At 40.7% G+C, this 21,833-nt stretch overlaps 1 long non-coding RNA gene and 1 other non-coding gene across 2 annotated transcripts in view; both read right to left on the minus strand.

The window, feature by feature from the left end:
• LOC128106428 (uncharacterized) overlaps positions 1 to 18,820 on the minus strand; it is a 58,334-nt gene extending 39,514 nt beyond the window's left edge. Inside the window, exon 1 of the long non-coding RNA XR_008216704.1 lies at positions 18,717 to 18,820. This is a non-coding gene — a long non-coding RNA (uncharacterized LOC128106428). The remainder of the gene's footprint in view (positions 1 to 18,716) is intronic.
• On the minus strand, positions 10,388 to 10,521 carry LOC128106819 (small nucleolar RNA SNORA40). The gene has a single exon (XR_008216866.1). It is a non-coding gene; the product is annotated as a small nucleolar RNA SNORA40 (small nucleolar RNA).
• Positions 18,821 to 21,833: the final 3,013 nt, after the last annotated feature.

The raw sequence follows: 21,833 nt of genomic DNA on the forward strand, positions 1-21,833 counted from the left end.
GCCAATTTTAGAATGAGTAATAATCAAATGAGGCTGTTGTGAAGAGGTAAACTCTATGCTGGTACTTGAATTACAAAAAGAAATTGGTTATGATAATCTGAAATTGAAAAAAGCTTTGTTCTTACAAAAAAGAGAGAAGCTCAGAGTGTGGGCAGCTTAACCATGATGAGAGAAATATTAAGTGTTTATTTCAATGAACTTCTTTAAGGCCAAGTTCACTGTCACATTTTAGCAAGTGCAAGTGCACTCTCAGAGCAATTCTGTTTGTTACAACATTTGGTTTATGTTTTCTACAACCTGATTTTGTGGTATATTAGAATTTTAAAATACTCGATATAAAGCAACTTAGAAAAATATTTGTTTCTAGGTAATTTAAAAAGGTAATATTGGCTAATAGTTATTTAATATTTTTCAAAAGACTTTCTAAGTCACATCAATAATGTTGATTCCCCTAACAAGCTGAATACAACCATTGTTACAGATCATGAGACACAAATACATCCTTTCCTCAATGTCTTAGGAGAACTAAGTTTTGGGAAGTACTGAACATAGCTTTTAATACCAACAAGTCATCACCATTATGGATCAGAGACAGAGATAGCTGAACTTATAGCTTGTAGTTATGGCAACTAACTAAGCAAAAAGCACAGAAATACCTAGGTTGTTGAGTATTAACATTCTTTCATGGAAAAGGGAAGGGAAATCAGATCTCAGATGAGGATCCATTCCCATGTACATGGTCTTGGAAGTGGCACTAGGCATTTAGAATGTAGGAGGTTAACAGGAATTAAGATTCCAGCAAGGCAGGCTTTATGAGTCATCACTGATGCTATGCTGGGACTTCCAGTCACCTGTGTTCCTGAACATGACCCCACTGAGCTCATTGGCTCATGGAGGTTGACTTGGGTGAAGTCATTTCTTTCACTGTCATTGCCCTATGTGTGTAGATAAACTTTACAAGTTTCTGTGGAAAGTCATACCACACTTAAGTTATTTGTTCTTCACTGTTATATCAGTTTAGAAAATTTAGAATTTTGGAGAATTTAGAACATTAATCTCATAAAGCTATGAATTAAATAGGTATTTAATTTGGGTGTGCTTAAAAGCCCATGCAAGTCAGCACAAACAGATGAGGTTGATGGAGGGAAAGTCTCAACAGTGGGGACTTTCCAGAAGTAAGATCATCAGAAACATGACTTCAGAGGCCAAATGTATCACACGATCTAGCTTTTTCTACCCAAATAAATATATGTCAAACACAAGTGACACTCAGCTTCCTCTCAGAAGCACATGGAGCAGGGGTAACCACATGAACAAGGAGCAGAAGGAGGCACAGTGTATGCAGAGAGGCAGCATCAAACTTTGAGGAGAAGTGGAAGATTATAAGGCTAGAAGGAAAAACCAAGACAGCAGATTCTCAGATCAGGTAGAAGTCGGAATCCTCTGAGGGGTAGGGAGGAGATGGATATGGTGCTTCTATGGGTGCTTTCTTTGTAGATTGTCAGTGACCTTTGCTTTCAATCCCAGAACTCAATAGACTATTCTATTTGTATACACAGTATGTGTCAATAAAATAAATAATCCTTTTATAGGCAAGGACACTTGCTCAACTATGTTCATAGCTGTTTCTGTGGGATGATCCTTCTGTATGCTGTGAATATGTACTACTCTCATTGGTTAATAATAAAGCTGATAGACCTATAGAAAGTCAGGATAAAGTTAGGTGGGACAATCAAACTGAGGACTCAGATGAAGAAGAGCAGAGTTGGGAGAGACATGAGCGAGCTGCCGAAGAAGCAAGATGCCAGAGGACCAGTAAAGCCATGGGCCACATGGCAATACATAGATTAATAGAAATGGGTTAATTTAAAAGTAAGAGCTAATTAATAATAAGCCAAAGCTATTGGCTGAGCATTTTGTAATTAATATAAGCTTTTGTGTGTTTATTTAAGACTAGGAGGTTTATTTAAGACTAGAAAAATTCTGCTTCCATTTACACAAATTATGATAGAAAATGATTTAGGTATAAAACGTTGGACTCACCAAGATGATAGATAATAATTTGTCCAAATCTGCCAAATACAAATGGACTGGACATTGTGAATGTAATTCTTACTTTTTAATTGTTGTTATTGTATATAATTTTAATGTATTAGAGTTAAAATCTTTCCTTTTCATTTAGACAAAAGAGGGAAATATGGGATATTTCTACACTTTGTGAAGATGTATTGCTGTGATTGCTGAATGGTCAATAGCTAGGCAGGAGGTATTGGTAGGATATCCAGCTAGAGAAAGGAAGAAAAAGAGAAATCTAGGTGAGCAAGAGAAGCCACAAGACCTGGAGAGGAAATAGGAGGTATAAGATGGAAGAGAGGTAGCACTATGTGATAGAATGTAGATTAATAGAAATGGCTTAATTTAAATTATAAGAACTAGTTAGGAACAAGCCTAAGCTATAGGCCAAGCCTTCATAGTCAATAAGAAGTCCCCATGTCATTATTTGGGAGCAGGCTGGCAGGACAGAAAAAGACTCATTACATATAATAGCCAAAAACTTGAAACAACCTAGATGTCCCTCAACCAGACAATGGATAAAGAAAATGAGGTACATTTACGCAGTTGAGTATTACTCAGCTGTTAAAAACAGTGACATCATGAAATATGTAGGTAAATGGATGGAACTTGAAAAAAAAATCATCCTGACTGAGGTAACCCAAACCCAGAAAGACAAACACAGTATGTACTCACTTATAAATGAATATTAGCTGTAAAGTAAAAATTAATTATGTTATGGTATACAGAAAGGCTAAGTAATAAGGAGGGCCCAAGGAGCTCTCTGGGAAGGGAAAATAGAATAGATTTCATGGGTGAACTAGGGGCAGGTGGGGCTGGGAATAGGTGGGATCAAGTAGAGGGGAGAGAGGGAGAAATGACTGAAATTGGGGGGGCACTTCTGGGTTGAGGTGGAAACTTAGCGCAATGTAAACTACATGGAATTGACAAGAGTAACCCTAGGAAAGACTCCTAGTAATAGGGGACACAGAGCCTGAACCATGCATCTTCTGTAACCAGGCAAGGCCTCAAATAGAGGGATCAATGCTCCAACCCAGCCGCAAAACCTTTGACCTACAGTTTGTTCCACCTGCAGAGTGTTCTGGGACCAGAGCCTAGCAGAATTCTCATGAAAAAGACCAGAGAGACCTCATCTGGCAACTGATGGGAGCATATGCAGAGTCCCACCGAGGAGGGGATGGAAGGATCAGAGGAACCAGAGGGGTCAGGGACACCACAAGAACACTGCCCACAAAACATACTGACTGGGATTCATGGGGCTCACAGAGATCAGGGAGCCTGTAGGGGTTTGATCTAGGTCCTCTGCATATATGTTATGTCTGAGTATCTTGGTATTTTTGTGGGATTCCTAATGGTAGGAGTGAGGCTGTCTCTGACTCTTTGCCTATTTATGGGACCCTTTTCTTCCTACTGAGTTGCCTCTTTTATCCTGGATTCCATGGTATATACCTGGTCTCATGGTAGCATGTTTTGCCATGTTTGGTTGATGCCCCCGGGGAGGCCTGCTCTTTTCTGAAGGGAGATGGAGGGGGGTGGATCTGGGGAGATGGGTGGTGGGGAAGAGCCTGGAGGGAGGGGAGGGAGGAGGAACTGTGATCAGAATATAATATATGAGAAAAGAATTTAAAAAAAAAGAGTAAGATTTACAAGGGGAAAAAACTAATCAGCAGCCAGGACAAGGGAAAATTTCTTGTAATTCTTTACATGAATTTAGCATAGACAGCATTTACAAGGATGTTTGGCCCTAAGTGAGTATGCACAATATGTACCCTGATGCTTCTGTTGCTAGGCACGAGGTTGCTATGAGAGCCTGATGCCTGTGGAGTAACACCCAGCATTTGCTATGTGCTTTTTATTCATTTAGTCTAATGCGTTCACATCAAATTTTCAAGCATACTGTCGACTTCCATTTGACAGCCAATGGAATGGAGGCTTGGAGAAGTTGAGCTAAATTGAACAGATTCACACAAGAGGCTAGAAATCAAACAGATTTGTAGGTGTCCTAGGCTTACCATCCTTCTGCACTGCACAGAAAATACTTGAAGATCCAGGTATAAAAGCCCAACTGTACACAAGGCAGATGGAGGGCAACTGAAATGTGTATAGCACAAAGCTCCATTTTCTGGGTACACTTTCCTGTCTCCTAACATCATTTCTACCCTAAAGGGAATTAACCGATTCTGCTGGGATGCCAACACTGACAAGCCTTCCAGCTTCAGTTTGGGACCTGGGTGATTTGATTTGTTCCCATAAATTGTAAGAAACACCAGAACTTTGAGAATGGTCCTGTACGTCATCTTTCACAGAACAAACTGTGGTAATATAGTCAAGAAGAAAAGCTCATTGTAAAGAGAAAGCAGCAGGCTTGCCAACTATTAATATCCTAACTCAGTTTTGAGTGATGATATCCCCTAGGAGAACTGTAAGACACATGCACAGGGTTCCCATAACAACCACTGTTTGCTGTGTAATTTGGATATTCCTGATATTATGTTGTAGGATGAAGCACTTCCATTAATTGTTGGGATATATAAAGGTTCACTCTGTGTTATTCATGTCATGGGTTTTCCAGAATTTAATGAGGAAGCATGAACTCTTTGGTTTGTTGTTCTCTTATAGCTAAGGAAACATGCTGCAATACAATGAACGGGCATCGAGCCAGGGTTATTTCCTATTAAAAGCAGTTAGCATTGTGCCAAAACGCAGGAAAAACAGCTTATAACACACCAGTGTGGAACTTGTTGTGCTGAAGGAAACAGAGGATACAATTTTTTTTTGTAACATTCCAATGTAAAAATACATAGTGCCTGTGTTGGCTGCAAGATTGCACTTAAATCAGTCCTGGCAATCCTTCCTGAAGTCTGTCCATTTTCTTCTTGAGCATCGAAGCAAGGCATTGCAGGCATAAACCTTAGGAAGAACATGTCGTCAGTCTTAGAATACTCTTAGTTGTGGGCCTCTGGCAACATACTGTTCTCAATCAACTGAAGTATTTTCTGAAATAGCAGCCAAAGCAAAGAGGAAATTTTGGTGGGACCCAACAAAGATAAGCACATGAAATTTGAGCACCATTAGGAGCCAACACTCATTCTGATTCTACTCTGTGCAAAAATTGTATTCAGATACACAGTGCTAGTCGAGAATGGTAACTTTCCAGTCACAAAACAAGTGGCACTCTGTAAAGACATTTTTCAGTAAGACCATGTTTTAGAAATGACTATGTATTTGCTATTGCCTACATCATGCTATAAATCATATTAAATAGTGTATAGTGATTTTCTGCACAATTCTAAAACAAGTATGAGCATAAAAAAACAACAAAATCCTCCATAACTGATATAGTCTCTTCATCATATCTAAGGTACACATAATAGATCACACATTTTAGTTATTGTTTCGAGAATGGCAGCGACTGTGGAAACACACGGATCCACTCAGGGAACTGGGAAGTGTTGTTAGCAAAGGAGGAAATCAGAAGGTGAGTTTTAGTGAGTTAGCAGGAGCTGCCCAGGTAGCTATCTTTAGTTATCTCAGGCATCTTTAATACAAATGATAATTAATTAGCTTATACTTGGAAAAATTTATGGTTAGATAAACTTAAGTTTGGTCTCTAGCTTCAGGGGCTTATGTGCTTAACAAGATCCACTTTGTTTCTTTTCATTGCTTATCTTGAATTCCTTTTTGCTATGGGTGTTTTGGGCTAGACACTCCCTCTTGCCCAGCTGTTTTTTTTAAATCTGTATCTTCCCCTGATTTCAATATAGAGACAATACCTCTGAGGTCACTCCTAAATTTGACCTCTGGTTCTGATTGGACCAGTTTAGTCACTAAATCTGTGTAGTACTTTTCCAGGTTAGTGGTGTGACCAAACCTCTGAGGCTGAAAACAAAGGCCCTCCTCCCCCTTGGCTAACACAAGGGCATGGGTCCTGATAGCTTAGGAAAACAAACCACTGTCTGTTATAGTCCATTTCTTTTGGCCACCTGCATTCAGTTTTGGGTTGTTGTAGTGCAATACCTGTGATAATGAACTAGTGGGAAATGTTTATTTTTAATGTTTATTGGTTCGTGGTTCTTTAAGTTCCAGCATAAGATGGAGTGATTCTACTATTTTTGTGCGTCTAATAAAGGCAATTTGTCGTATTAGGAATGCTTATTGGGAAACAATTGAGAAGGCATCAAAGAGAATGCCAGGATAGGATTTGATATCACAGTTCCTTCACGAGAACACTACCCATGACTTCCTACTAGGATCTACTTTTCAGATGTCCAAAGTACTGCCCAGAGTCAGCAACCTGGGGACCAAGGTTTGGAAATACGTACCTTTGGGAGGCATTCAATGAAACCAATTCACCACTTAACATACAAACTGAACCTTATTCCTAAATACGTTATTCTCTGTTACTCCACCCAGTTCCTCTGATCAACATGAATGCTTTATTCATCAGTTCAGAGTAGAAATCCGTGTGTCCACAAAAGCCAAGAGTCTAATAGCACACAGTGTCCAATCATATGAAAGACATATTGATAGAGAATGAAAATATCTACAGTTATGCTCTCATTGGATGGTGAGTGTAGGAAGAAAAGCACAATGGCCAAGAGTCCTTTGTGAATATCACATGTAGCTGGAAGAGTTCTCAGGGATCCCTTGCTCTGGGTTGACACTGGAAGGGGTTCTTTTGTCAACAGGTGTTAATGAATTGCCTTGGTTCTGATCTTCTGGATGTTTCTTTAGTTTTCTTTTGTTTTGCCCTTAGTAGTCATATGGGAGATGTAAAAAATGAGTTATGCTTCACCAATTCCTGTTACAATAGAATCAGGATTTGGGATATGAATTGATGGATATACTTGTTACTTTTATGAGTGTTGAGGGGTGCATTAATAGTTTTTTCATCACTCTGACAAAATACTAGCAAGAAACTACTCGAAAGTAGAGGCATTTATTTTGATCAATGACTTCTGAGGTTTCGTTTCATCATGGTGGGGGAGGATCTGGCAGATTAGAGCAGTTCACGTTGTGGTAGACAGGAAGTAGATAAAAAGAACATACAGGAATGCCACACAAGTCCAAATAGAATCCACAAGGACACAAAGTTGTGACCTACTTTCTCCAATTAGAACCCAACTCCTGCCTCTCATTAACTCCCAATAATGCCATTATGTTATGAATTTGAGAAGGGATTAATCCATTCATTAGGTCAAAGCCTTCATGGTTCTTATTATCTCTAGAAACATCCTCATAAACACACCCATAGATGTGCTTTTGAATCTCATAGGCACTTCATAATCCAGACATATTGATTATCAGAATTCTCCACCGTGTTACCAAAGACCAGAAATCTACACGAGCATTTGTATGAGAACTAGTCACCAGAGTTGTCAACTAATGTGGCCTACCACATTATTCTGCTCATGTCCTTTATCCCTTTACTTGTGTCATGGCCTTTATCAAGGCAGTTTATCATGTGGCTGGAGTGGGAAACTCAGCTACTCCAGTCCTTGCTCCCAGGTTCATCTCTGGGGTAGTTTTGGGAATTAGGTATTTGCTCCCCATTCTAAGTAGCTTATGTTAGGATTTCCAGGGAACTTTGTAAAGTGAGCATGGAGTCCTCAGCTCTCTGGATGCTGAGGCAGGAAGATCATTTGAGTTTGAGGTTGACCTGGGATGCATAGTGGATGGAATTATCTAAGGAGAATGGATATGGGTAGGGTTTTAACCCCTCTGTGTTGTTTCTGTGTCCCGCTGTACCTGCTTTCATTCAGAGGAGAGAATTTTGATTTCAAGAATTTCAGTATCTCCAACATCCTGACAGAAAGTCTCTGGTAAGAAACACATTTCTTAGTAAAGCCTCTTATTTCCCTGTTTTCACTCAGATGAGCCAACTTCAATGAACTGGTTTCCTGCTTATGAGACTTGTGAGGATAAGAATCTGTAGAAACGATGTGCCAAAAACCTACATTCTTCATTTCGGGATCATTTGTACTGTGGTGTCAGGTTAGACCAGGCCTTCATTTGCTACCTGTAACCTGTGTGGCCAAACCACAGGAGCTGCCATAGTTCAAGTTTGGGAGCACAGACTCATCTCACCTTGATTCTGCTAGTTATGAATTCAGTGTCTGCTGCTGCCATGAACATTCTGCTACCAGTCTTTGTACATTCTGACAGCAAGTGAGAAAACTCAATCTAAAGTTCTCTTTATGAGGGGCTTTGATTTACATAACTGAAGAGCCTAATGCTAGCTTGATCCAGGGGGCTGTTAATGGGATCACACCGTCTGTATATGTGGGCTCCTTTTTCAGACAGTATTCTAGCTTGATAACGCCATTCTCACTGAACTGAGAGCACGGATTACTCTTCTCATGATTTCCTATCAGGGTTTGCAATTAGCCAAGTGTGACGGGATTCAGAAGTTAGAAGGGAAGCTGCAGGTGTTGCACTTTGAAACGTGCATCGGTCTATAACTTTATGCAATGATTTCTCAATTAAAAAAAATCTACCAAAATTAAAATGCTCAATATTGACTTTATGTTTGGGAAAGAGTTATTATAATGGAACTTAGAAATGAAGGCCTCAACTGCAGCTGTAATATATAATTCCTTTTTTTTAAAAAAACAACAACACGCATTTAAAACAAACTGAGTAAACAAGGCAAATTCACCAGGCCTGTGTCAGGAGCATGTGCAGTTCTGTTGTGAAAAACACCCACTTCCTCAGCAGAGCACCCAACCTGTTAAAGATTGAGAAGCAGGAGACAGACTCTGATTCCCATTAGTGCTGGGTGTCCTGTTTATCTTCACTGATTTCCTGTCTTCATAGTTCTGAACTGGTTCTGACTTTCTTGTCTTTCATGCTCAGCTTTGTTTCTTTTTTTTTTTTTTTTTTTTTTGAATTTATTTTAATTTATTTTGCAATACAATTCAGTTCTACATATCGGTCACGGATTCCCTTGTTCTCCCCCCTCCCGTCCCCCTCACCTTCCCCCCAATGCCCCCCCCCCATTCCCATCTCCTCCAGGGCAAAGCCTTCCCCACAGACTGAGGTCAACCTGGTAGACTCAGTCCAGGTAGGTCTAGTCCCCTCCTCCCAGGCCGAGCCAAACAATCCTGCATAGGCCCCAGGTTTCAAACAGCCAACTCATGCAATGAGGACCAGCTTTGTTTCTTAAGTGAGACGTTTAGGCCTATCCCCAGCACTGAAGCAAGGGCATTCACAAATTCTTTTCAACGGCTTTGAAAATTGGTCCAGGTTTCTGCTGGGTAATAAACCCTTATTCTTTATTGCTTACAGTTGTTCTGCATCTGTAATCAAATCATCAGGATTAAGTTTCTCTTTTGGTATTCTTAGGTGACAAGATTGACTTCAGTTGACATTTTGTTGCAGGTTCCAATCCAGCTGAAAAGGTTTTGTGTCTCATTTCAGTCTTATGATCCCTTGTAATTAGACCACCATGGACCTTGAAGTCAGTCCCTGAAAATCTTTGTGGCCACAAGGGAAAAAATAATGTGCTTATTGGCTGGGTCTGGCATATATATCCACAGTGACATTGATTGTTGTGGCCTAAGAAACTCAATGACTTGACTGTATAATCTTGGCTTCTCTCTGACAGTGTTTGAAAGGACTGAGGTCACATTTTTTTCCAACAGTTCAGGATGAGGGAGCAGTGTGTTTTGAGTGTGTGTGTGTGTGTGTGTGTGTATGTGTGTGTGTGTGTGTACACTCACAAAGTGGTCATTGAAGGGTGACAGAGGGACAATGTGCCTTAAAAGTCTGGACTTTCTTTACCTACAGCAGTGGGAGTTGAATGCTTCTGAAAGATGACAGCCTAAGAGACTTCTGACTCCCCAATCCTGAGGTCATTGCTTAATTTTGTTTTCTCAGTTTGAACATTGTAATTGTACATGTAGAAGATGCTCTAGAAATAACCAGATTGCCAAATACTATGATGCATGTCTTTGGGAAAGATGGCATGTTGCTATTTGTAAGGTATCTAGTTAAGAAGCAATTAGGGCAGTATTATGGACTGTCTAGGTAAAGGTTACAATTGGAGGCAGGAGACCACGAGACTGGAATTCTGTGGCATTCAATATTTATGGACAAAGAAGCTGTGACAAAAAGGAGACTGGGAAGCAGTCATAGAGCTGGAGAAAGAAAACCGTGCAAGTCTGTGACTTCATTACATTGGCATGAGAAGTATGTCTCCTTGGAGAAAACTGAATGTCTGGGTGGTTCCATAGTTTTAAATACATTCATGATGATGTATAGCTTTTAGCAAATAAGTGAAAAATATGTTTAAATATCTTTACCTTCTTTTCACAATATTCCTTAATACATGTATCAAAACTCACATCAGAAACTGAGCTCTGTCTTATAAAAGAGAATTATTATTATTTTTTGACACCAGTCTGTAAGTCTTTGTCCCTAAGTTAAGCAACAGTACATATAAATGTTATGATTTTCTGTTTTTAAAAATGGAGTAACTTGGCAAACACAACAGGATGCTGTTTTTTTTTTAATATAACACAACTCTACAGACTGAGTAAAAAATTCATTCTTAAGAAAGATGATTATAGAGATGGGTCAGTTAAAAGCATGTGTTTCGCCAGGCGGTGGTAGCACACGCCTTTAATCCCAGCACTCGGGAGGCAGAGCCAGGTGGATCTCTGTGAGTTCGAGGCCAGCCTGGGCTACAGAGTGAGTTCTAGGAAAGGCACAAAGCTACACAGAGAAACCCTGTCTCAACCCCCCTCCCCCAAATAAATAAATAAATAAATAAATAAATAAATAAATAAATAAAATGAAATAAAATAAAATAAAAGCATGTGTTTCTCTTGCAGAGGATCCAAGTTGCTTTTGGTGCAGCCCCAGGAAAGGCACAAAGCTACACAGAGAAACTCTGTCTCAACTCCCCCAAATATATAAATAAATAAATAAATAAATAAATTGAAATAAAATAAAATAAAAGCATGTGTGTCTTTTGCAGAGGATCCAAGCTGCATTTGGTGCAGCCACGCAGCACAGTTCACAACCATCTGTAACGCCAGCTCCAGGTGATCTTATGCCTTCTTCTGGCCTCCACAGGCACCTGTGTACATGCCCATATACCTACACACACACACACAACACACACAACACACACACACACACACACACACACACACACACACGCACACACACACTGAGATATCTTTTTTTTTTTTTTTTGAGACGTGTAGTTTTTCTTTTTTTTTTTTTCCTCTGTGTAGTTTTGGTGCCTGTCCTGGATCTCGCTCTATAGATGAGGCTGACCTTGAACTCACAGAGATCCATCTGCTTCTACCAGAGTGCTGGGATTAAAGGTGTGCGCCATCCCCCGCCCCCCTGCCAGATGTCTCTTTTTCAAAAAAGATGACCAGAGAAGGTTTTGACAGTTTATGACTAAACATGGTTTTGATTGGATGCTGCTTAGCCTAATTTTCAGCAAGCGCTATAGGTCATTCTAATTTTATATATCAATAGGCTTTTTGAATATTTCTTAAGAGAAACAGACTTATTACAAATAAACTATTGATCTACTTACTTATTTATGCATTTATTCATTAGTGATGGGGGTGGAACCTAAGGTTTTGTATGTGCTAAGCCAGTGCTCTCCCACTGACCTGCATCCCTGGCTGAATTTGGTTGTCTTCTACCGTAACTTCTGACTTAGAATCTTTCACTCAGAATCAGTTCCTAAGAGTTCACGTAACCAGAGTTAGCATCAAAATAAAACCAGAGGATAATTCAGGTTTGTGTTGTGAGTTTTCAGGAAGGATCTAATGAAGCTGGGCTGTATCTTACTGTCACCTGTTTCTTGTGGATATAATGAGCTATTTTCTCACGGTTTGACTCTTTAATTACAGACAATGAGAAACAAATGGTTGGCTGAAGAGTTTCAAGCATAGAATCGGCACTCCCCAAGTATCAAAGCAGTGTGCAGATTCAGTAGTACTGTTTGTTCTCAGGACATCGGCACCTGCGCCTCGATACCACTGTCATGCCCCAGCAACTTTACATCCCTTTAGGAAGCTGCTGCCTGCTCCAGGTGACAGTCTTTTGTTGTCTTTTTTTTCTTTTCTGTATCTTGTCCCAAGCTATTGCTGTCAGTTACCAACTCCTAGAGTCTTATTTCTTTGAGCCAATTTTTATAGCAAAGAAATTTAATTTACAAAACAAAACTACAGTCACACACCGAAGCACAACTGAGGAGAAAACTGCAGGGATTCTGTGTGTGCAGATACGTCCTTACTGAGGGTCCCAGTGCCTAGGACGTCAGAGCATTTACAAAGCCTCTCAAATTTCTTTTTGTATCAGATTTCCAGTTCAGGCCTCTTGTTTTATTCTGGCTTTTAACCGACAAGATAAAGTATATACACTGCCATATATTATGGTACTTTAAAATATGTGTATCTTGTGGAATGTCTTGATCAAACTAAATAATGTATCTTATTTTGTATATCTTTTTAACTGATGAAGACACTTTACATCTACTCAGAAAATTCCAAGAATACAATACATTGTTATCAGCTATAGTCATTCATCCCTTACTCTGTTTTGCCCATCCTACTGAAGTTTTATATTCTTGACCAGTATTTCCTCTTTCCCCAGCCACAGGAAACCCAGAACTCTACTCACTGTTTCTCTTAGACCAATTATTTCTGATCCCACACATAAGGAAAATCAGGCTGTGTTTCTTTCTGTGCCTGGCCTATTTCATGTAGCGTTCTGTCTAGGCTACTCACGTGTCACAAACCACAGATTGCTCCAATACACCCATCAAAATAACACTCTGCTACTCTGTAATACAAATATAAAACAAAGGCACAAAACACAAAGCACTCAAGCTCTCATCTAAATGACCCTTTAAGACAAAAATAGCAATTAAAATTATAGTTATATATCAGAAGAAAAATAGGAACAAAAACTAACATTACAAATGAGTACAAACAGCTCAAAAAATGTGAATCCATGATTAAATGTAGAAAAACTGAACTAAGACTTCAATTCAGAATGTTCTAGAAGAAATTCGAAAACCACACAAATTAAAAATATATATAAAAACAGTAGACTACAGAGAAAGAATGTTTGAGAATGCTTTAGGGAAAAGAGAAAAATTAAGCTTCAGAAACTCTATTTATGAAGTAAAATATTTTTTATTTATTTATTTATTTATTTATTTATTTATTTATTTATTTTTGGTTTTTCGAGACAGGGTTTCTCTGTGTAGCTTTGCACCTTTCCTGGAACTTGCTTTGGAGACCAGGCTGGCCTCGAACTCACAAAGATCCACCTGCCTCTGCCTCCCGAGTGCTGGGATTAAAGGCATTCGCCACCACCGCCCGACCAAAATATTTTTTAAATAGAGAAAAAAAATGCCACATGATATAAGTAAGGGATTGAATGTCAGGGCACACTGGAGGCAGAGGCAAAAGAATTTCTGCTTTGAGGCCATCCCAGTTGACCTAGCAAATTCCAGGCCAACCTGAGCTGCAGAATGAGAGCCTGCCTCCCCCTCTATCCCACCTCCAAAACAGGAGAATGCTACAACACTAGTGCATTTGAAAATGTCTATGAAATAAAAGATTTTGTGAGTAATTCTAAAAAATAGTGTGATAGGAGCTAAAACATACACATGGAAAAATTATTTCTTCCCAAAATTCTAAACAAAATCTGATGACGTTGCAAACGCATAAGGAAAAAGTTTCATATTTTCTTTATAAAGTAAAGTGATCAGTATTCAAAAAAGAGTGAAAAGTTATCATGGAAAGTTATAAGGTTTTTATGATAACATAGTTCTGAAAATATAATAGTTTTTATAATTATAAAGATGAAAACAATGCAAATTATATTAAACAGATATTAAGAAAATAGCCTATTTTGATTTTTTTTTAATTCTATGAATGAATCCTCCTTCTTTTATTTTAGACAAAGATTCGTGATATAGTCCAGGCCAGTCTGGAAAACTCCTGAACCTCTGCTTCACCCTCCTTAGTACTGGATTACAAGTCATCCTCAGGCCAGTCAAGGAAAATTCTTGATTCCTGTCTGACCCCTGTTCCACTTCAGCTACCCAGGGCCGTCTGCAGTTCTCTGATGCCATCTCTTTTTACTCCAAGTTCTGTTCTATCTTCTATCCTTCTTGTCTTACCTATTATCCCTTTGATTCAGTTTATCTCTTAACTTCATAGCAACTGTTAGAAGTGACATAGATCTTCAATCCAAGTATACAACCAGTACGCCACCCCCCACCTCCTCTGCACATCCTCATTTGGCTTTCACCCCAATCAGATTCCAAGACAAACTGTAATTACTATTGCAAACAGATTCTTTTCCTTTTTTACTCTCTATACCCGCCCCCCCCCATCTCTCTCTGGGTATGTATGTATTACTGTGATTCAACATCTGAGGCTTGGAAATTCTATTTAAGAATGTTACACTTCAGGGTATTCAAGGGTGTGATAATGGGATTATATCGCTAGCAATCCACGAAGTCTGCTTAATGGACAAAGGAATTTATTTGTGAAAAAAAAAAATTCACAAGACAAAATAGAGAAATTTGTCGCAGGATCCTAGAAGGGTGAGGCATGGTGCAAAGCTGTTCTCTGGTAAGATCTGCCCTGGTCTGTCCTAGCATCCAAAACCACGAGGTAGTGAAGAGAGAGCTGTGCACATGCATCCCTGTCTTAAGGGTCCTGAGTGGCCATGCCTAGTACTTCAAGGTCATAGACAGGTGTAACAGTTACCTGCTACCTCACTAGGGGCAGTACTTCAGGGCATGGTGAGAACAGCCCCCCACTACAGTGTGATACTGGCATCAACTCAGCATTGACTACTAGAGGAATCTGGAGGCAAATGTGAGTCAAGTTTCTATGCTATCACATGCTGTCAGATTCTCCCAGCATCATTCAGTTAGCACCAACCTTGCCACCCTGGTAATGGTTCAGAACGCCAACATCATCAGAAGCTGCAACCCTGTGTGCTGAAGACTGTGTTTGCCTCTCAGTTAGAACAAATACTTAAAGCATTGCTAATATTTCCTGTGGCTTTTGTGTTTTCTTTCTCATGGTTTATTCTAATACCATGTATTTTTGTACTTCAGATTTTTCTAGCTATTGCTGAAACTTACAGACTTAAGAGCCAATTTGTAAATTTCGTGAAAAATTCCGGAGTAATCATATGCAGATTAAACTCCATTAAATCTCAGCAGCATTGTTGTTCTGTTCTGTCCTCCTGAGGAAGCTTCCTTCTTGTGGTTTCTTGTGTATCACAGCCTCCTGATTGCTTTTTTCCACAACTCAAGAGGGACTTTTTAAACCCACTTTTATGTCCCTTCCTTATTATCCTACTCTTTTTAAAAAATAAAATTTATTTTTCATTAACACCTAAAAGGATAGAAATTATATGTATTACTGGAGTACCCTCTGATGTTTCAACAAAAGCATACATTGCGTGCTTACGTCAGGTTACACAAATCTTCCCAAACATTTATTGTATCATTATGATGAAAACATTCCAAATTCCCATTTTCCAGCTTGAAAAAGTCAACAGCACATTACTGTTATTCGTAGACTCATGCCACATTTAAACTTCTTGCTCTTTTTTTCCCCCTGAGGGAGGGGAGCTGTTCGCCGAGGATCAAATGCACACTGCACATGTGCTCACATGCTCAGCATCTTATCTGCCACCGAGTCACATCCTGGGGCATGCTACTATCTAACTGTAGCTCACTCAGCACTGATTAACCTCCCTATCTCCCTTCCCCCTCTGCTCTTCACAGCCACTGACCTTGAGTCATCCCCTCTTCTCACAGCCACGTTCTCTTAGCTACAAAAGGTTGTTATAACCGTCAAAGGGAAGCACGGTTTTTCAGGAATCTCTCAGGAATCTTTGACTCCTTCATACATATTATATGGACTACTGTTTTTCACACTGGAAAAAAAATGGTGAAGCATCAATTCTAGTGAACTACAACACTGATTCTAGTGAAAACCAGAAATGATACCATTTCTAGCACGTGAGTAATCAGAAAACGAGCCAGAATTCAAAGCCAAGGTCAAAGACACCGTACATCTGCAGTCTTTGCTCTTAACCTCAGGAAGATCCAACTTGTAGCAAATACTATTTATTACTCCACATATTACAAGAGAAATTCACAAACCAATGATGAAGTGTAGGAAAAATTGTCATCTGACTTTATAAACTGCTGGCTCAGGAAACACAGCTTTCTTCTCAAACGGAGTAAGAGATTCTTCATGCTGGCACCAAGTATGAGTGACCATGGCTTTGGAACACAGATTTAGATTACTTGCAGATTACAGGTTCCAATGTGGCAGCAGTTTCATGATATTTGTATAACATAATAAAGTCATAAGTCAAGATGCTTTTTAAATACATTGCTCAATACATCAAGTAGTTGGAAAGTACTACAAACTGAGAAAGTCTCAGCTCAGGTCTCAGATGCTATCTGACGACATTCTTAGCTTTTGGATTGGTGGAAGATTAGGGTTTGCTAAGTTAATACATTGCAGAAGGTTTCATCTGATAGTCACAAGGATGTAAAGTCAGACACAGAAGTAGACAAGGAATAGGTATCGCTGGGGCTAAAGATGGTCCAGGATAAAATGCAGGCCTTTGACCTGCGACAATCTAATCTTTCCACAGCCATTGAAGTTCTAGTCAGTTAATCAGCCTTCTAGAAGCTTCCATGTAAGGTGCAGCTTCCTTTCAGTAGCTTTCCTTCACAAAACAAACACAGGGGGAGGTCTTGCCTGGATTTTATTATCTGTAACCTTGACAAATGTCAAGGACTGTTGGATCACTGCCCATGTTGAAGCTGGTGATGTGCTCTGTCCTGAATGGCAATGTTGCAACTATTCACTGAGCTTTCATTCTACACAAACAGAGCAGGTGACCAGTCCCAGGCCAACTACAGATTATGCTTTCCCCTGACCAGCAAGCTCTCAGAGACAGTGACAGCACAAGCATCATGCAATGATATCCCTTGATTCACCGTATTTACATTTGGACCTAATACAAAGGGCAAATGACCAAATGGCAAATGAGGGTGGCCTGGCTGGTCCTCTCTGCTAGATGCTAACATGAGCTGACCTGTCACTTGCTGTTACATCTTGTGTTTTTCTTTCGATTAGAAATGACTTCACAGAATATCAACAGGAGAAAGAAATGAAGACAAAAGTAGCCCACTTGCAGTCATGTTTGAGTACGGACAAAATATAAATAAGAACCAAGCTGTGAAATATTCTCCTCTCCTGGGGAACAGGTGTGCCTGTGGCCCTCCTCCCTGCAGGCTTTCATCAAGATGAGCAGAGGGTCACCCCTGCTTCCTGACAGCTCATGACAAAGACTAATAAATACCCTGTTTCCTGGAGTTTCCCCCAGAATTGCCTAACATGAACCTCAATGTCTTAGTTAGGGTTACTATTGCTGTGATGAAATACCAGGACCAGAACAACTTGAAGAGGAAAAGGTTTATTTGGTTTACACTGTTCATCATTGAAGGATGTCAGGGCAGGAACTCAAGAAGGGCAGAAACTTGGAAGCAGGAGGTGATGCAGAGGCCATGGAGGGGTGCTGCTTACTGGCTTGCTAAGCTTGCTTTCCTATAGAACTCAGGACCACTAGTCCAGGAATGTCATTACCCACAATGAACTGGGCCCTCCCACATCAATCACTAATTAAGAAAAAGGCTCTAGAGGCCTCCCTACAGCCCAATCCTATGGAGGCATTTTCTCAATTGAGGCTTCCTCCTCTCCAGGACTAGGCTGTGCCAAGTTGACACAAAATCAGCCAGCACACTCAGGTCTTTAGTAGTGAGTTTTATGGCAAAAGATTCTAAAAATCAATAAAATATAGAATCTCAATGAATTTAAAACTCTTTATATAGGTACTAGTTGAGTAAGAAAAGTGAAAACTGTTATCATTTTCAATAGAAGAAAGGGCAATTTCATTTTAAAAGGAAATGACAGTAATCAAACATCTAGTCCATTTGCCATTGTGTTGACCGAGTAATCTAAGTGTAGGAGAAAGTGGTGCATGGCATAGGAATGACCTACAGAGTTTAGGAGTGACTTTCAATATGAACAGCTTGACTGCTGCTTATGATAGCTTACACTAGTATTACATAGTGTTGCTTCCTTCTGCTTGTGCTGATTTCTTTAACTAACCAACTAACTGCATATATTCATCTAATATGGATGAAAGTCCAGTACTTTATTATACATATTTATCCTGTTTTACATCTAGTATAGGGGTTGTTATATTGATTAACTTCAGAACTATGTCATTTTCAGCCCAAACAGTAATTTTGGGGATGTATCTTAGAGCAAACAGACACATAAGGCATCAGGAGATCAAACTAAAAGGGAAAGGTAAGACTGCTCAAGAAATATTTGTAATGTGTAAAACAAAAGAAAGTTCTTTGTAGACAGACCAACTGAAACCCAGTCTAATATAAATATGCTTTGCTACCAATGGAAATTGATCAATCTAGAAAAAAACCCAACCGAAACCAAAACAACAACAACAACAAAAACAAAACCAACCATACGAACAAACCCCTGAAAATCCAGGATGCTCCAGCAGGCAAGTGGCTCTTGGTTTTCCCTTACCTAGCATAGGGCTTAGTGCACTGGTCTCATATTCAGCCTCTGTTCTCCTGATTGGCAGGCCTCTTCTTCCGTGCTCACGCTGTTTGTCAACACCAGTTGCCAAGGCTTCCTTTTTTCCTTTTCCTGGTGAGCGTTTTAGCTGTGCAAATGCTTTCTACAGGCATTCATTCAGGCACACGAAAGGAATGTATGAACAAATGAAAGACCTTTCCGAATTCTGATGGTTTGCCCAGCACAAACAGAAGATGAAAGCACCTTCGTTTACCTTTCTTCTTTTGCCATCTTCAGAAGAGATGCCCGGCCGGGACTGCTCACTGTTTATAAAGTTTCAAGGATTTAGGTTTTGCTTTTTCTTCCCCAAGCTGACTGTTGTTTGAAAGGAAAGTGTGAGAAGAAAAGGCCTGGATCGAAGCCACAGAAGCAGTGTCTTTGGGCCTTGCTGCTGGGTGTAAGATCCACATCTTCGGTAAGGTGCCACTCTTTCTGTGTTGCTTCTGGCAAAAATTTGAACCGTGCTTGTCTCGTCAGTTTGTGTCCAGGACTCTGTTTACTGTGCCTTCTTTTTCCCAATTTCCCTCCAAAACGAAAAGATATATTAAACTGACAAATGTCCGTAGATAATTTTGTTTTAGTTTATGTGCTTTGCTACAGCACAACACAGAGTCTTGTTTTCACACCCAGGCTAACCACAGGAATGCTGAATGATCAGATTCTTTTTGGCTCAACGAATATTTATCAAGGACATTTTTGTTTTTGTTTTTTTTTTTTTTGGTTTTTCGAGACAGGGTTTCTCTGTGTAGCTTTGCGCCTTTCCTGGGACTCACTTGGTAGCCCAGGCTGGCCTCGAACTCACAGAGATCTGCCTGGCTCTGCTTCCCGAGTGCTGGGATTAAAGGCGTGCGCCACCACCGCCCAGCTATCAAGGACATTTTTAAAAATGAAGTGCATCCTGTGTGGACAGCTGAACTTCTGCAGGTGAGTGGATGCTCACTGTGCGTAGGAAGCTCTGGCCTGAGAGTCCAGCACCAGTACTAACGGTCTCAAAATATAGACAACGTTTTTGGGAAGATAGGGCTCGTGGCCAGTAAAGAAGTTGCTATAGGTAATGTGACCAGAAATCAGAGAAAGGGTTAAAACCATTTACATTTAAAAGTAACAAGGGTTGGTGGTTGCTTGGTTTGGTGGTTTGAAGAACAAAGAAGCAAGGCTGGTTTTGGTCCTTTACCTTGGTTGAAAGGGAAGGATGAAAGAACTCAGAGTAGAGAAAACAAGAGGAGAGTGGGTTTAGGTGAGAAAGCGATGTGGTCAGCTTGGAATATTTTGACCTTAAATACTTCCATGAATCTGGGCCCTGGTAGAAATGTTAACTATTTGGTTATGGAGGGAGCTGGGGTATGGACTGGAAAATAGATTTTGGAGTCATTAGCATTTATGTTGTAGGTAAGAAGACTCTTAAATACATAGACTTTTTTTTCCCTCGTGCACATGAATGAGTACCTTGAAGAGAAGGCCCTGCAGTACAATAGAGCCAACCCTGTTGGTGGAGATCTGGATGAGCCATCCCCAAAGCTGTGAGTATGGGAGAACTAGCTGTCCCCACTACTGTCTGTCATATGGTGGATGTGAGTGGGGTAGAGATGCCTCCCTTACCCTATTCCCTCACCACCTATGACAGAAGGACAGAAGAGGGAGATGACCCTCCCGCTTACCAGCTGCCGCACTCAGGAAAGTGGGCCCTGCTCCTCAGTTGACCTTGATGACAGAGGCATGGGTGAGCTGTCCCTGAGGGTGTGAGAATAGGATAGCTGGCCACACCCCCCTCATCTGCCATGTGGTGGTGAGGGCATACCCTCCTCCATTCCCCTGCTACCTGTGGTGGGTGAGGGAGCTGACCTTCCCCCTTACCAGCTCCACCTCGCCTGGGCAGCACGGTAGAGCTGATCCTATTGACTGGGGTGCAGGTGAACTGCCAGGAGAACGGGAACATGGGAGATCTGGCCTCGTCCCTCATCTACCAGGTGGTGGTGTGGGCAGGGGAGAGACGCTTCCCCACTCCCACCCCAGTCCCTGCCCCTCGTGGCCTGTGGCAGGTGGGAGAGCTGGTTCTGAGATCTTAAGAGCAAGAGAACTGTCCACGCCCCTCATCAGGGGCAGCACTTGGGAGAGTGGCCCCTACACCTGGCCTGGGCAACACAGTAGAGTTGGCCCTGAAGGTGTAGATGTTGTAATGTCGGAGAGTGGGAGAGCTGACCCTGAGGATGTGAAGGGGCAGGGTGGGGACAAAGAAGGAATTGGCCCCGCCCCTTGCTCATCACTTCAAGGAGTCAACGAGCCAGGGCAATGCTGGAGAGCTCATCCTGGTGGTGAAGACAGGGAAGAGCCTGAGGACTGACAAACCCGGCAACTACCAAGGCCCAGGACCAGGGTTATGAGTTGGCTCACCCCAACATCCACCCCATCTGTGATCTGCTGGAGTACATGAAGGGGCCAGTCCTGCAGACCCAAAGCTGCAGGATCTCCATGACACAGGGCAACGACAGGATGTCCAAGAGGAGCCCCAGTGAGGGTCCAGCATCAATGATTTGGCAGAGACTAGAGGCCTCAAACCAGACTAACAACTCTTTGCAGTGAACACTTGCACATAAAGAAAAATGGATAAAAAGGTTTACTGCGTGACTCACCGGAACACAGTACAGCTCCCATGAGAAGATTTTCCTCCCCCCCCCCCTTTTTCTTTTCCTTTTTCTTTCTCTTAAATTTTATTTTATTTGGGTGGGCAGTTTGTAGGGATGGAGGGCAGATAGGAAGGGATAGGAAACGAGTGGGATCAAGATGCACGATGTGAAACACACAAAGAATAAATAAAAAGAAATTAAAAACAAGAACAAAAAGAAAAATCTTGATTCTAAAATTCTCATATTTTTCTCAGTTTCCCAATAATCCAGGTATTTCTGAAGTTCATAGTCATATACTTGTTTGGTAAGACTCCTTTGTTTTTCCTTTATTTTTGACATTCTAAGGAAATGAACTTTGTGTCTACTTAGTAGGCGTAAGCTAAGTCAAAGTCACACCACCAAGATCAGGATTAGAAAGAAGCTCTGGAAAAGCACTCTATTT

Source organism: Peromyscus californicus, unplaced genomic scaffold (assembly GCF_007827085.1).
Source record: "Peromyscus californicus insignis strain IS unplaced genomic scaffold, ASM782708v3 Scaffold_9__1_contigs__length_137607984, whole genome shotgun sequence".
NCBI lineage: Eukaryota > Metazoa > Chordata > Mammalia > Rodentia > Cricetidae > Peromyscus > Peromyscus californicus.